The sequence below is a fragment of the Ochlerotatus camptorhynchus genome, unplaced genomic scaffold (assembly GCF_037179485.1).
Source record: "Ochlerotatus camptorhynchus isolate MF236.1 unplaced genomic scaffold, CSIRO-AGI_Acam_v1.1 ptg000176l, whole genome shotgun sequence".
In the NCBI taxonomy this organism is placed as follows: Eukaryota; Metazoa; Arthropoda; class Insecta; order Diptera; family Culicidae; genus Ochlerotatus; species Ochlerotatus camptorhynchus.
Genome location: NW_027040666.1, coordinates 3,940,025 through 3,955,357, shown reverse-complemented (window position 1 = coordinate 3,955,357; position 15,333 = coordinate 3,940,025). Strand labels below are relative to the sequence as shown.

Here is a 15,333-nt window from a genome sequence, read left to right as displayed (position 1 = left end):
TCAAGTCGTCGTACAATCCGGGTCCTGACGGAATTCCATCGGCGTTCCTTAAAACGCACTTGGACAGTTTGTTGTCTCCACTGCTGCACGTTTTTCAACGGTCTGTGGACGTCGGAGTTTTCCCATCCTGTTGGAAGCTAGCGCACATGTTTCCAGTACATAAAAAAGGCAACAAACAGGACGTTGGCAACTACCGTGGCATTACTTTGCTTAGCGCTGTTGCTAAATTGTTCGAACTCGTTGTTATGGAACCGTTACTCGCTCACTGTAAGCCGTATATTAGTATCGACCAGCATGGTTTCATGGCTGGTCGCTCCACTGCCACTAACTTGCTGTGCCTTACTTCATACATCTCTAACAGTATGTCAGATCGTGCTCAGACGGATGTCATTTATACTGACTTATCTGCTGCCTTCGATAAATTGAATCACCGCATATCAATCGCTAAACTGGACAGGCTTGGTATCCACAGCTGCCTTTTGCAATGGTTTCAGTCGTACCTCACCGATCGCTATCTTACTGTTGTCACCAGTCCCGTACGTTCACTGCCTCATCCGGCATACCTCAGGGTAGTCACATGGGACCGCTGATTTTCCTGATTTATTTCAAGGACGTAAACCTGGTAATTGAGGGACCACGATTATCTTACGCAGATGACCTTAAACTCTACCTCCGAATTCACTCAATTGAAGACTGTTGCTTCCTTCAACGACAGCTGAATGCTTTTGCTGATTGGTGTATTCTGAATCGTCCAAATGCTCGGTTATCTCTTTTTCGCGCAAGAAAGAGACTATTATGTTCAAGTATGTTTTGTTAGGCACTGAAATTGAGCGCGTCAGCCAAATTAAGGACCTAGGCATGATTCTGGATACAAAACTCTGTTTCAAGCAGCACATCTCGCACGCCGTCGACAAAGCTTCCAGAATTCTAGGGTTTATCTTCAGGATTGCCAAAGACTTCACGGATATCTACTGCCTTAAATCGTTGTACTGCTCCTTGTCTCGCTCCATATTAGAATACTGCTCGGTTATCCGGACTCCTCACTACAACAATGGTGTCGAAAGAGTTGAGTCTGTTCAGCGACGGTTCCTGAGATATGCGTTACGTAAACTGCCGTGGACGGATCCCTTCCGATTGCCTAGCTACGAAAGTCGTTTGCAACTGATCCATCTGGAGTGCCTGTCGGTCCGAAGAGATACAGCAAGGGCATTGCTAATTGTGGATGTTTTGCAAGGACGCACCGATTGCCCTGTCCTCCTTGAGTAAATTGACATCAATGTTCAACCATAGAGGTAACTCTAAGACTAGAAGGTCCCGAAATAACGTGCCCAACTTTTTGGCTCAGCACTGGTACTCTCTTCGGTCCCAAGCTTATCGATTCACCCCTCGAAACATAAGAAAATCCACTAACCCCTCATTTTATCTGTCAAACTTTCATAGCGAATCAAAACAAACATTGCGTAGACTCTTCAATAGGGTCTCCGCACTGTTTGATTTTGACCTGACTCGCCAGCTGCTTCGCCGGAGGTTTTTATTTCGTTTTTTTTTCTAGATCAGTTTATTTTGTTTAGTAATGTTCCTTTTTTTTACGAGATGACTATCTATGTACTTATTGATGTTTGGTTTTAGTACTTTTCATGTTTAGTTTAAGTTACATCATTGGGACAAATAACCCCTGTTGATGTTCAGTCATATAAATAAATAAATAAATAAATAAATAAATTACCGGATTTTTTCGCTTGTATAAGTAAATTTTTATTTTATCTATTTATTATATTTTACTTCAAAAATTTAAAAAAAACTGCTACGAGCACGAGGAAGGAGTGATCTATGGCCCGGTATCACCGATTGACCGTAAGTTCCAGAAATCATGTTTTTACACAACCCAAAACTTTAAACGCGTTTTTCTCAAAACGGTGTTTTCCAAATTGGCGGGAAAGATAACTCAAAAAGTTCTCATCCAAATGACTTGAAACCTGGCGCATCTAAAAGAAAATAAATTTTACTCCATGTGAATCACTGATATCATGAAAAAATTAACAATAAATAATTTTCAGGTCTGCCTAAAGTGGAAAAAACAGTGAAAAATCAACTTTTTATCAGATATTTTTTTCTAAATTTTTAAATCGTTTTTTTTTTTGTATTAGAGGTTCACATAGAACAAAAATCTTTTCTGAATAAGGTCCAATTGATAAAAGTAAGTTTTGTCTATTTTTCAGGTCTCTAGAACGCCCGCCAATTACCAATCCCCACCGGAGGTGACCTCCTTCCGATGTGACCCCAATGAGCCACAGAGGTCACACACCAATGAAAAAAATCTCAATTTAATGCAAAAACCCCCAAACGTTTGCGATGTTTCATTTGCTCACAAAAAATTCCGAAAATCGTCGAGTTTTTGACGTGTTACTTGTATTTCCCCCCTTAAGGAAATTCAAGATTTTCTTGCATCGTTCGACTCGTAATCATGTGAGTTTTTTTTCCGTGCCCTCGACTTCGCCCCGCAATTTTTTTTACGATCTTCCGTGCCGTAATGTCACTGATTCCGTGTTCCTTTTCCATTTTCCTTATTGAACGCACTGGATTCACCCGCATCTTCCTTTTGATAGCAGCGATAACCAGGGTCACCATATCAAAAACTTTAAAAGGAGGACATTTCATTTGAGGTTTGTAGATTGATGATATTCCTTTTCTTAACATTAAAGGAGGACAATGAGTTTTTATCAAACGTTTTAATAATATGTGCGTTATCACAAAATTCATGATTTGCAAAGGTTCAATTGAGATTGTTCATAACTTGAAGTCGTTATCAATTCAATTCATCTTCTCGTTATGCTTCTGAAAAATGCATCAAACTAGACTTCATAATTCATTTTTTATGCTTGGAAATGATCTAATCTAGCTGATTTGCATGAAAACTACAACTTTACAGCCTTAAAACCATCCCAGCTTTTATCATGTACAAAAATCCAGGGTGCCTTCCATTCATTTTGGCTAAGAAAATGTTTTATGAAATTATGGAATAATATTATATGATAATATTTTGTTTATGTAAGCAACAAGACATTATTGTGAAGTTTGTGCCTAACGCATAATACACTGGAGTCGCTTTTTACGCGGTTTTTTTTTACACGGTTTTTTTTTACGCGGTTTTTTTTTACGCGGATTTCGGAATTTACGCGGTTTTTTTTTACGCGGATTCCGGAATTTACGCGGTTTTTTTTTACGCGGATTTTGGTTTTTTTTTACGCGGATTTCAGAATTTACGCGGTATATCGCGTTTTACGCGTTTTTTTCTTACACGGTCTTTTTTTACTCGGTTTTTTTTTACGCGGATTTCGGAATTTACGCGGTTTTTTTTTACGCGGATTCCGGAATTTACGCGGTTTTTTTTTACGCGGTTTTTTTTTACGCGGGACATATCACCCGCGTAAAAAGCGACTCCAGTGTACCTGCTAATTTTGCTACATGGACGAGTGCACCGATGAATTTGAGTTCACTCACTCGAGAAAAAGTGACACAAGCTGCGGGTAATGTTTACTAATCATGAACACTAAATGTTCATTATAACGGCGCCGATGGTGTAGTGGTAAGCGTGATTACCTCTCACCCCAGCAGGCCTGGGTTCAATCCCAGTCGGCGCCGCCGGGATGTTCTGAGGCATAACATCTCTGATCACGCCTTCCTTCGGATGGGAAGTAAAGCCGTTGGTCCCCGGTTCATGAGTTGATGGGTCGATAGGTAGGGTCCAGGTGTGGGAGCTGCCTTCCTGGCACGTCGGTAGCATTGGTGCTCAGCACGGAAAACAAGATCGACGAAAAAAACAAACCAAAGGAAAAAAAAAAAAAAATAAATGTTCATTATTCATTATTCATGAATATTTAGTGTTCATGATTAGTAAACATTGCCCGCAGTTTGTGTCACTTTTTCTCGGTGCACTCGCCCATTAAGGCCCGAACGCAATGTGGACGGAAGCGGAACGGATAGTTTGACAGTTGTCACAAATGACTTCAAGATGCCTAACCGAAGTCGATTTGGTTCCAACAAATTTTCAATCCGACAAGTTAGCTTACTCAGATCAGGCTTTTCCGCTGCCGTTGCCGTTCCGCTTCCGCTGTCATTGCGCTTGGGCCTTTAGCGTCGCAATAAGCGATTTTGTCATTTATCTCACCCACTCTTCGCTCTTCATTCTTCGCGAAGAGGCAATCAGAAAATCGCTCATTGTGACTCTGTTAAAGCTAAATTTGCATGTTTTGTGTGTCAAACATAAACTTTACAATATTTTCTTGTTACTTACACATACAGAATATAATCATTGCATAATTTCATGCAACATGTTTTTCGCCAAAATGAATGGAAGGCACCCTGCAAAAATCAGGATACATGTCATCGCTGATTGAAATCAACATGGTACATCTAAGCAACCTGTTAATTTTACCATTGATCCAGCATAGGACTCTAAGGCCGCTGCCATAGTGGGAGCGAAAATGCGTGCTTAGCGTTCTATACAAAAGAATTCCTATTATTGATATTATTCCCTACATTCGATTTCACGCTTCGTGCGCCTCTTCCAAGTCAGTATAGCAGAGGGATAAACAAATCAAGCGACGTATCTGCTTTTGTAGGCAATCTCTTTAATGGACGATTTGTCTTAACTGCTAACTCACTCACGCAAACAAACATCACCATCAGGTAGGGGAATCTTTCCCCTACTAGCTGGTGTGGTTAGTTTCAATGAGTGAGCTTGCAGATGCCACAAATCGTCGATTGAAGTAATTGTTTGCTAAATCAGATACGTCGATTTGAATAGTTATGCTAGGAATACCAAAAATCCCATAGAACCAGAACGTCAAAATCGAACACATGGTGGATTCAATCTTTGTAGTTGTGTTCCATTTGGTGAATTTTAACTTAAATTTGACAGATAGGAAATTTTCAAATAAACTTGCTATTGTACCAGATTTATTTCTGGCAGAGCAGGAATTAATTTTGACAAACACCTTCTCGAAAATCACACGATCAACAACAGAGTGATTTCCGAACATTGTAATTTATTTTCAAAATGTCAAATTTAAGTAAACATTCAGAAAATGGAACGCAGCTCGATTCTGTGTTACATTTGATGAATTTTCACTGATACTTCGAAAGTAAATTATAATGTTTGAAGAATCCTCTGTTGTTGATCGTCCGATTTTCGAGAAATTATTTATCAAATTTGATTCCTGGTCTGTCTGAAATAAGCAAGTTTATTTGAACATTTTCCATCTGTCAAATTTTAGTGAAAATTCACCAAATGGATCGCACCCTAAATGTAGGGGGGTTGACAGCTGTATTATAATCCTAGTCATCTCTGCAAACAACGCTCTTTAAAAACAATTTTATGAATATGTTACTGGAAAAAATGCAAGGATTAAAAAGGAGGACATGTTCGGGAAAAAGGAGGATGTAGAAAAATTATTGAAAAAGGAGGACATGTCCTCCTTTAGGATACCATATGGTAACCCTAGCGGAACCCGAGCTGTCCTCGGACGACCTGTGGCCACCTTCACGGATAGTTGTCCTTTCTTTTCTCGGTCTAAACCCTTTTGACGGCCCACCGGGACACTCCCACGGCGATTGAAATGTCTTTTTGCGACATTTGCGCGTGGGACAATTCACGAATACGTTGCCACTTCGTCATGGTGCAACTGTCAAACTAAGTAAATCATTATCTTTTATACACAGCCTACTACGGTATGAGCTACAGGTGAAACGGGAACCTTATTTGTACGATGGTGCAAAAATTATCACGCATACGGTACAATGAAACCACTGAAAGCGGCTTTCGTTATGGTGGAGGAGGTTTATTCGATAGCGGAAGATAAAATGTTTATTTTGTTTTGCCTTTTGAGTATAGTTTTGAGATGTATTGTATAGTGAACAAGAATCCTCGGCTCTGTAAAGTTAATTCGGTTGCGCCTTATTAAATAAATTAATAAATAAAAACAAAAGATATTGCTGAGCTTCAGGACAAATGACTAGGGGCAAGTCAGCTATACTCTGAGCTAATATATTTACATTGAGTAACTGTGAGTTACTCGTATTTACTCAAAAATAACTAAGTAGCCTCAATTTTAATTTACAAACACACTAACGTCAGCCATTAAGAAATGATCACTATCCGAAGAAAATCATCGCATCGACGGAGGACTGAACTATCTAAAACGGTCGTGCGGGTTCAATGATCGGTCCACCTCAACCAGGTCACTGTATTGCACGGGCAGGAGACCCACGACGGCATTTTAATTCGTTACGCTGTTCTAGTTTAAGTCAAATACATATTAGTGATAAGCTTAACAAACCTTTTATTGGTGTGATTAATAAAGGGCTATGTATTATTTAACCGTCGCGAGTACTCAGTTAGTTGATGCGAAACAAACATTTCCGATTGAATTGTCTGATTGAAGTGCCAATGGACGTTGTGGTTGTTCCATGCATATAGCCGTGAAGCTGAAAGGTAACGGCCCACCCCCGTTCTAGCCTCTTGGTAAAACAATTTATTTCATTTATGTAATGTAAGCTGATGTATGTGATGTAAGCTGAAAACGTTTGTCTATGTTCCAACATCGATCAAACGAACTTCATGAACTATAATATGGATTTAGAGAAATGATTATTACATTCGGTAGTCACGATAAGGATTGTGTTATAACTTATATCGTCGATAAGTTGTAGCCTCATCAAAACCCGTATGCTTCTTCCTAGATCATCAATAACTATTCTGTTGTTTATTTTTGCTTGAGCAGAACCACGAATATGTAAATACGGAGAGAAATCTGTTCAATTGAGTTGCTGCGATACAAATTTTCATTTTCACAACGATATTCATTTCTGAGCAACGCGAGTGGCTCAGAGTAACTCAAGATTTGCTAAAAAATTACTCATGATTGAAAGCTGTCTTGCCCCTAGACAAAGGATATATTTTATAGTCAACTTAATACCATCATGGATAAGGGTCCAAAAGGTGACATCAAGATATATCTATTTTTTTGTCAACCATGTTTTTGTTACATTGGGGCTTACTACGGATGTCACTTTACGGTGAAAACTTGTCACTTGTCATCACGGTGAAGCGATTCCCATTTGATTTGCACGGCAATCACGGCTCTTATTATGAGTATTACTTCCTTATCACCGTGTAGTGACACCGTGAGCTCCTCCTCCACCGGGGGCTCCTCCCTCTTTGTCACATTTTTTGAATGGACCATAATTTTTTTGTATGGCTCCTCACATTTTCCAAAACCCCCCTACCCCTAAAAGTGTGACATAATTAATGGACGATCCCTCACTGGCAGTTTTCACTTTCCTCACTTAATTCAACATTACCAAAAGAACCATGATTGTCTTATCTGTAACACAGTGCAGTTACTTTGCGTGCAAATGAATAGTCGATTGCGGGATATCAATGAGAGAAGCAAAAAGTTCGAGTAACGTTATATCGAGGTATACCTGTATTCTTTCCCACTAGATTTTGCTTTTCAACACTATCAAACAACACAAATCCAAGGTAATCGGGCCTCCCTTAGCTCAGTCGGTAAAGGCGCAGCTACCGTCCAGCAAGACCATGCTGGAGGTGGCTGGGTTCGATTCCCGGTCCGGTCTAGGAATTTTTCGGGTTGGAAAATTTCTCGACTTCCCTGGGCATAGAGTATGATTGGACTTGTCACACAATTATACTAATGCAAAAATGGTACAGGCATCGGAAGCGCAATTAATAACTATGGAAGTACATCTAGAACACTAAGTTGAGAGCACGCAATAAGCTAATATGCGATATGCAATAAGCTTGAAATGCGGAAACATGATACATGAAGAAAAGAAATCAACTGCTGTCCAAGCATGCAAATGGTTATTGTGTGTGTGTGTGTGTGTGTGTGTGTGTGTGTGTGTGTGTGTGTGTTTTTTTTTTTTTTTTTTTTTTTTTTTTTTTTTTTTTTTTTTTTTTTATAGTAAGGTTTAGGAAAGCTTCAAGAAGCCTGGCCTGTAGTGAAGGTGGCACGGTGTGGTATCCACTAGTTGCCTAGTGCAGCTCCACTAAAACCCATTCCTTACTCTCTCCTCTGCCTGGATCCCCCCGGGACCACTGTGAAGCGACTACTTCGGGGGGTGGCTGTGCTCATGCACTTGTCGTACTCTCAGCGCTAGCTGGCGTTGCTAGATCGCTGCTCTTCTCTCCATTTACGCTGCAGCTCTGATATAATCTGTGTGACTGCCCTGCTGACGGCATTCCAAGAGTCCTCCTCTCGACACATTTCATCAACGACATTCTCCACGTTAAGGACGGGCATCTCCGTTCGCACTGCCTCGAACCTTGGACAGTCAAAGACCACATGCTCCGGCGTTTCATCGACGTTGCCACACTCCGGACAGAGGGGTGACGCTGCGTGTCCGAACCGATGCAGGTATTTCCTGAAGCAGCCGTGGCCAGACAGGAACTGCGTTAGGTGGAAATTGACTTCTCCGTGTTTTCTGTTCACCCAGGTCGAAAGAATCGGTATTAGTCTATGTGTCCATCTACCGTTCTCCGTCGTGTTCCACTCCTGTTGCCACTTAGCCAATGACTCCACTCTCACAACTTTCCGTACTCTTCCGGCTTCCCTCTGCCTGTAGCACTCGCTGTCCTCCGCCAGGGTGATGCCGATAGGGATCATACCGGCGATAACGCATACTGCTTCCGACGAGATGGTTCTGTACGCACTCACGACTCGCATGGCCATGAGCCGGAACGTACTGCTCAGTTTCCTTTGGTTCTGCTTCGTTTCCAGCGCTGCAACCCAGGCTGGACCTCCATATCTCAGTATCGATGATGACACGCTGGCCAGAAGACGCCTCTTGCTACTGCTGGGACCAGCGTTGTTCGGCATGATTCTAGCTATCGCGTTGATGGCCTTCGAAGCCTTCTCACAGGCATATTCGACGTGGCTGTTGAAGTTTAGCCGGTCATCGATCATCACTCCCAGGTATTTTAACACACGCTTCGAGGCTATGGTGTGCTCCCCGACGGTGATTTCTGCCCGCTGTACCGCTTTACAGTTACTGACCAATAACACTTCCGTTTTGTGGTGGGCTATTTGCAGCTTCGCTCCTTTCATCCAGTTACCAATCATGTCGATTGCCTCGGTTGACAACACTTCCACCTCTTCCAGCGTCTCGCCTGTTACCGTCAAGACGACGTCGTCCGCAAAGCCAACGATCTCAATTCCTTTGGGCAGTTTCAGCGTTAGCACGCCGTTGTACATCCCGTTCCAGAGCGTTGGACCAAGGATGGAGCCTTGTGGAACTCCCGCTGTGATCCTAATCGATCTCTGTCCCATGTCTGTCTCGTAGACCAGAACCCGGTTCTGGAAATAACTCCTCAGGATCCTGCACAGGTAGTCAGGGACCCTCATTCTATGCAGTGCTTCGGTGATGGCCTCCCAGCTGGCGCTGTTGAACGCATTCTTGACGTCGATCGTTATCACGGCGCAATATCGATCTCCTCTCCGCTTCTGTTTGGACGCCTTTTCAGCTCTCTCGACCACTGTCCGAATTGCATCCACCGTCGATCTCCCTTTCCGGAATCCGAACTGCCTCTCCGACAATCCGTGCTCACTCTCCGTGTATTTCGTCAGCCTGTTTAGGATGATCCTCTCCAAGAGTTTTCCGAGTGTATCCAGCAGGCATATAGGCCTGTATGATGCTGGATCCCCCGGCGGTTTTCCTGGTTTCGGCAGCAACACTAGCTTCTGTATCTTCCACCTGTCAGGGAAGTGACCCTCGTTCAGGCATTTCTGCAGCACCATCCTGAACATGTCCGGGGATGACTGGATCGCCGCTTTCAACGCTACGTTGGGGATTCCATCCGGACCGGGAGCTTTCTTCACCTTCAATCCTTTCGCCACTACTACGAGCTCCTCGTTGGTGATTTCGACGTTATCTCCCTCTCCTTCTCCGTACGGTGTAGGTGGCCAGGTTGTTGGGTCGTGCTTCGGGAAAAGTCCTTCCACGATGACTTTCAGCTTCTCTGGGCACATTTCAGCGGGCATCGTTGGACCTCTGATCTTCGCCATCACGACTCGGTATGCGTCGCCCCAGGGGTTGGCATCAGCGTCTCGACACAGCTCCTTAAAACAGTTCGACTTGCTCTGCTTAATCACTCGTTTAAAAGCGGCCCTGGCCGCTCGAAACACTTCTCTTCGTTCCTCTCTGTCTGCTTCCGTTGTGTGTGTGTGTGTGTGTGTGTGTGTGTGTGTGTGTGTGTGTGTGTGTGTGTGTGTGTGTGTGTGTGTGTGCGTGTGTGTGTGTATTCCATCTAACCCCCACTGGCTGGCAGTGGTATTATGGAATAACTCTCCCTACAATGTCGCATTTATGGTCATTGTAGACAGCTTTAGTCCGGGAGTTAGAAGGTGATAGCTCTATTGCAGATCCAGCAACCCATTTCAGAATGTCTGGAGAGTCACGCCCATTCCGAGGTTACTTCCAATTACAATAAGCCCCGCATGTATGTATTACCTCTATCAATACGACATTAGTATTACACACACACTTCCAGTTTAAAAATGTACTTTTGAACCTGGCACGTATTTAGTTTATTTATTTTTTTTTATTTGTGAAAGGTGTTTGGAATGGTCTCACCATATTAATTAGCTGCTCCAATCCATGGGTTCCATAGGTTTGCTTTTCTCTACGCTTTGCATCTCATTTCGTGTGTCGCCTTAATTCACGAAGCATGCAAATGGTTATTACATCTAAAATGCTACTTTTTGATATTATGAAACTTTTCTTTTTTGCTTTCCTTTTATTTAACGTCGGCCTCTGTTCCGCAATCTAGTGCCAATCACCGATGGACATCGATTGCCATCCATTGACGGCAATCGAATGTGCAGGAAGGCAGCTTCGTAGGATATCGCACCCATTCAACACATATGGGCCGGGACCAACGGCTTTACTTCCCTTCCGAAGGAAGACGTGACCAGAGATTTTTATGCCTCAGAAAAATCCCACCGACCTCGGCTGGGATTGAACCCAGACCCATCGGGGTGTTAGAAAGCAGTCACGCTTACCACTACACCACCGGCGCCGGCTATATTATGAAACTATGAGATACTATAATAATAATTGTGATATGTAAGATGCAAGAAGGGGAGGTAAAGTTTGTGTATGACACATACAACCTGTCAATTTTGCTTTCAGTTGGTCACAATTAGCGATTTTAGCTGTAATGAGCAATCGCGATGAGTAAGTGCATCTTATAAATACACAAATATCTTTATAATATCTCATAGTTTCATAATTCAGAATAATAACATTTTAGCTGTAATGAGCAGTTCTCGCGACACTTTTCAATAGGTCCTATATACATTGGTCGATTCTCTTCATCGACTTTCTCTTTGCATCGCCACGGATATTTCCGAATATTTTCGACACACAGTTCGATGGAAGAAGCAACAATCTAGCATCTAATACAGGCCAGTGACAAGGCCTATACCAACAGCAGCGTTTGACAGTAGGCAGGATGTCCCGGGCTCAAAACATTCATTTTGCTGTGCTGAGCCCGCTGTCATGGTATAACATGTTGCCTACGCGCCTGCCACTGGACTGATCTAATACGACAAAGACGACAGGAAACGTTTTTGTAGCCTAATTATTTACGAAAGAGAGAGTCGATCAATGTAGATTGGTCTATTTGAAAAGTGACACGAGTATTGCAAGCTAGCTACAGTCATGATTAATTGGGGTTTGTCTAATAATGCAAATAAACGAAGCTTTTCTAAATTCTTTCGCACGCTGAACAGGTCAAAACCAGTGACCGTTGTTACACCGAAAAATATATTCTATTAGTGATCAGACACCCAGTAAACTCCAACTATTGCTGGTAAAAACGTTTCGATGCCAACTTAGGGGAAAGGCACTTTTACCCCTTCCCCACCTATAATGAACAGAATCTTATATGATCTGTATAAAAAGTAGTTTTTTCTAGTATGCTAACCAAATTTAAATAGTTGCTATGTACAAAACCTATACAAAAATAAGGAATGATTATGAATTAATTGGTTGTAATGCTTGCATGTAATATTGAAGTTTCAACAACATATGTTTTAAATAATGCATAAATTTACATGAAAACGTTGCAAATAAATTAAAAAAAAGCGTTTGCAGTAAATCAGCACATCATCGTACATCCAGCCATAAGTATTATGTTTACGTGGCCAAAATCTGCTTAATATTACAATCTTAGCCTGTGGACATCGTTTTACGAATCAACAAATTTGGCATGAATATCTCCATGTACTTTACGGGCCTTGTTTGATTTCCCCCTTTGTTCCCGGACGATGGTCATACGACGACGTCCGATCATAATTTAAGTAATTATGTACGCTCCGCTAATTTAATCCACATCACTAGTGACACACTTTTGTCTTTCCTCGCTTGTCGTTGTCGTAGTCGTCAGGTTCACTGATGGGCGAACCCATTGGAAACTCAAAGAAGGGAGCAGCTCAGCAGCAACAGCATAGGCCCGATCGTGTTCATTTTAACCCATTTTATGACGTCGCGATCATCATGCATTTCCAACCAACCAGAGGCATGTCCGACCGAGAGATTGCTTGCTGCGGCACTTGGTGATTTCACTCCACCCCGGGATCGCAATTTATTTCGACTGGGGACAGCAGAGGGGCCGCAGCAATAAAGTGATCACATCGTGTATAGCACCAGAACATCGCTGATGGGGAGTCGTTGAAGTCATCGGTCAATTGGGTTGCCAACCAATCGTCTACAACGCAATGCTTCGGTGAGTGAAAGGTAGGAGGGAAAAAATGTCTATTTCCTCTGGTTTTTAATCTAGGCATGAAACCGCTATAAGGCTGCTACGGTAGCAGTACTTGAAAATGATCTTTGGTCACACTTGATCAGGTTTATAGGTTACGAGGAAGTTCATGGGGTGCATACGAAATCGGCCTGCTGAGGTACAACTAGCATGTGCATTAGAAATTAGTAGCCTGTGCACCGTCGGTCGTAGTGTTATGGTGAAGCTATTCCCAATTCAGAGAAAAATTAGCATTTGGCGTCAGATTATCCGTTATAATAGCATGCTGCGATTGTCAGTTGCGTTGATTTTTTTTCTTTAAATGTAAATATTTCAGAACCTGATTTTACAAGACCAGTGATGGCATAATCATTAGCAAAATGATATTGTGATATTGGAATAAAATATCATGCTTGATATTGATTTTATAAGCTTCTTTGATATTTCGAGACTGTTCACAACACATAACACTGAAGCTGAGAGTTGACTTGAAACCAGAGTGGCCAGATTATTTTTTCATTATCGGTAGCTTCTCAAAACTTTTATCGGTAGTTATCGGTAGGTCGTCTTAAGAAGGCTTTCCCGATACTTGAAACCTTTGTGAGCGGAGGGGGGGGGGGGGGTACTCTGCTCCAGAACAATACATTGTCCTTCAGTTCTTCTGCTTGAATGATGAATCAATGATTCTGACTACCAATTATCAAAATAACATCTAATATCCCGTTCACATTACAGCCTATATCACGTAATATAGGCTGTCTTGCAATGAGCACTCATACATAGGATTTCCAGTGAAAACTAGATGTATGAATGCTCATTGCAAGACAGCGTATATTACGTGATATACGATGTAATGTGAACGGGGTATAATGGTGAACTGATGAAATCAATAATTCTGACTACACGGAAAACAAAACACAGGTATTGAACATTTTTCAAAATTTCTAAAACCTGTGATTCTCGGTAGGTAAAGTAAAAAATCGGTAGTTTTAAACCTTTCGTCTGTGAATCGGTAGGCATCACGAAAATAGGTAGGACTACCAATAAATCGGTAGGTCTGGTGAAACAAAAATGATTCCGTTGCAACCTGGTCTATACAAGGTGCGGAGATCTAGCCCTCTCGTATGTGGTGGTAGAGGCAACAATGTAAACATTTCAGGAGACGAAGGAGACGACATGACGACACATGACGACACTTGAAAGCAACTTTGCGAAATATGAAGTAAAACAAAACTAGCTATGTTAGCATCATGATTGCGCTGGATTGTATTCTCGGCGGAAAATATCGGTTGGCTTTTTTTTATAAGTCCTTACTTGAAAACGGGCAAAAACTCACCAGTAGGCTGCATTTTCATGGTTAAAAGCGTGATAATTAAATAATTAATAAATTATCTCAACATTAAGTTGAAGAAAATTCATGAATTTATTATACATTATATAATCCATATTAAATTTCCTATGCAAATGCTGATCAAAACAAACGTTACGACGTCACTAGAAGGGAGATTGAGAACGAAAGTACACGCTATTTTGAGGCTACTCAGTGACTGGGTGGATCGCACTCATTTTTGCATGCTGTATAGAGTTGTCAAGAATATTATAACGAAGTGAAATGAAAGCCGAGTGCACAAATACATTCAACCCTTCAATTTCACACCTTGTATAGACTAGGTTGATTTCGTTGCAATGAGATATATACAGGTGAGGAAATGATCGTAAAATGGTATTCGTGTAGTGCAAAATATGTTATAGTGTTTGTGAAGTACGCCTTCCGTGATGTCAAACTCCACTTTTTTCATGTCAATTTGTTAGGAGTTTTTCGTCATCACCGATTGTTTACCTCTGTTTTGCTACTTATACCTTCAAATACCCTCTTGTGCCAAACCTGTATACATCTCATTGATTCCGTTGCACATCGGTTTCATAGAATCAGAAAGTATAGTTTGCTATCTCTATCAATATAGCTGGAAGTTTTGGGTCGCTTTCGGGTTTATAGCAAACATTATCAATATCATAATCATGAAACTTGGTTAGAACTGCAGCTGGTGAGTTTTGTCAGCTTGATATTCATGGCTACGGTATCTCAGCTTGTCATATCATCCGCAGTTGCTTGTTTGTTGATTTGTCTACGGAAATCAACCATGATTTTAGGCATTGGTGATATTTGCAATCAGCTCATGAGCATACGTATTGTAGTATTGACCATCATATACATTTTTTTTATTTCGTATCAAACTGGAGCTGCGTGACAGCTTAGTTTTCAAGACTTGACCCATTTGAATAACTTTTGCTTCTATCTTTGACAATACAGCAGAAGGACTAACCTATGTTGGCAACTTGAACACTGGATTCCGTGTGTATTGTTTCAAGATAGTTATGGAAAAATGCTGTGACGTGTGCGCGTAGTAAACCGATTGACAATAATATCACCCGCAGTTATTTGCTTGTTGATTTTGACTTCAAACATAAAACGTGATCATGGTCATTGGAACGATTAGATTTTTTGATAT

At 41.6% G+C, this 15,333-nt stretch overlaps 3 protein-coding genes across 5 annotated transcripts in view; 1 reads left to right on the top strand and 2 right to left on the bottom strand.

The window, feature by feature from the left end:
* Positions 1 to 15,333, bottom strand: part of osp (outspread) — a 534,113-nt gene that overhangs the window by 365,052 nt on the left and 153,728 nt on the right. The window lies entirely within an intron of this gene.
* The window catches only part of LOC135701770 (CLIP domain-containing serine protease B15-like), a 279,004-nt gene that overhangs the window by 148,089 nt on the left and 115,582 nt on the right, over positions 1 to 15,333 (top strand). The window lies entirely within an intron of this gene.
* puml (pummelig) overlaps positions 1 to 15,333 on the bottom strand; it is a 418,871-nt gene that overhangs the window by 402,995 nt on the left and 543 nt on the right. The window lies entirely within an intron of this gene.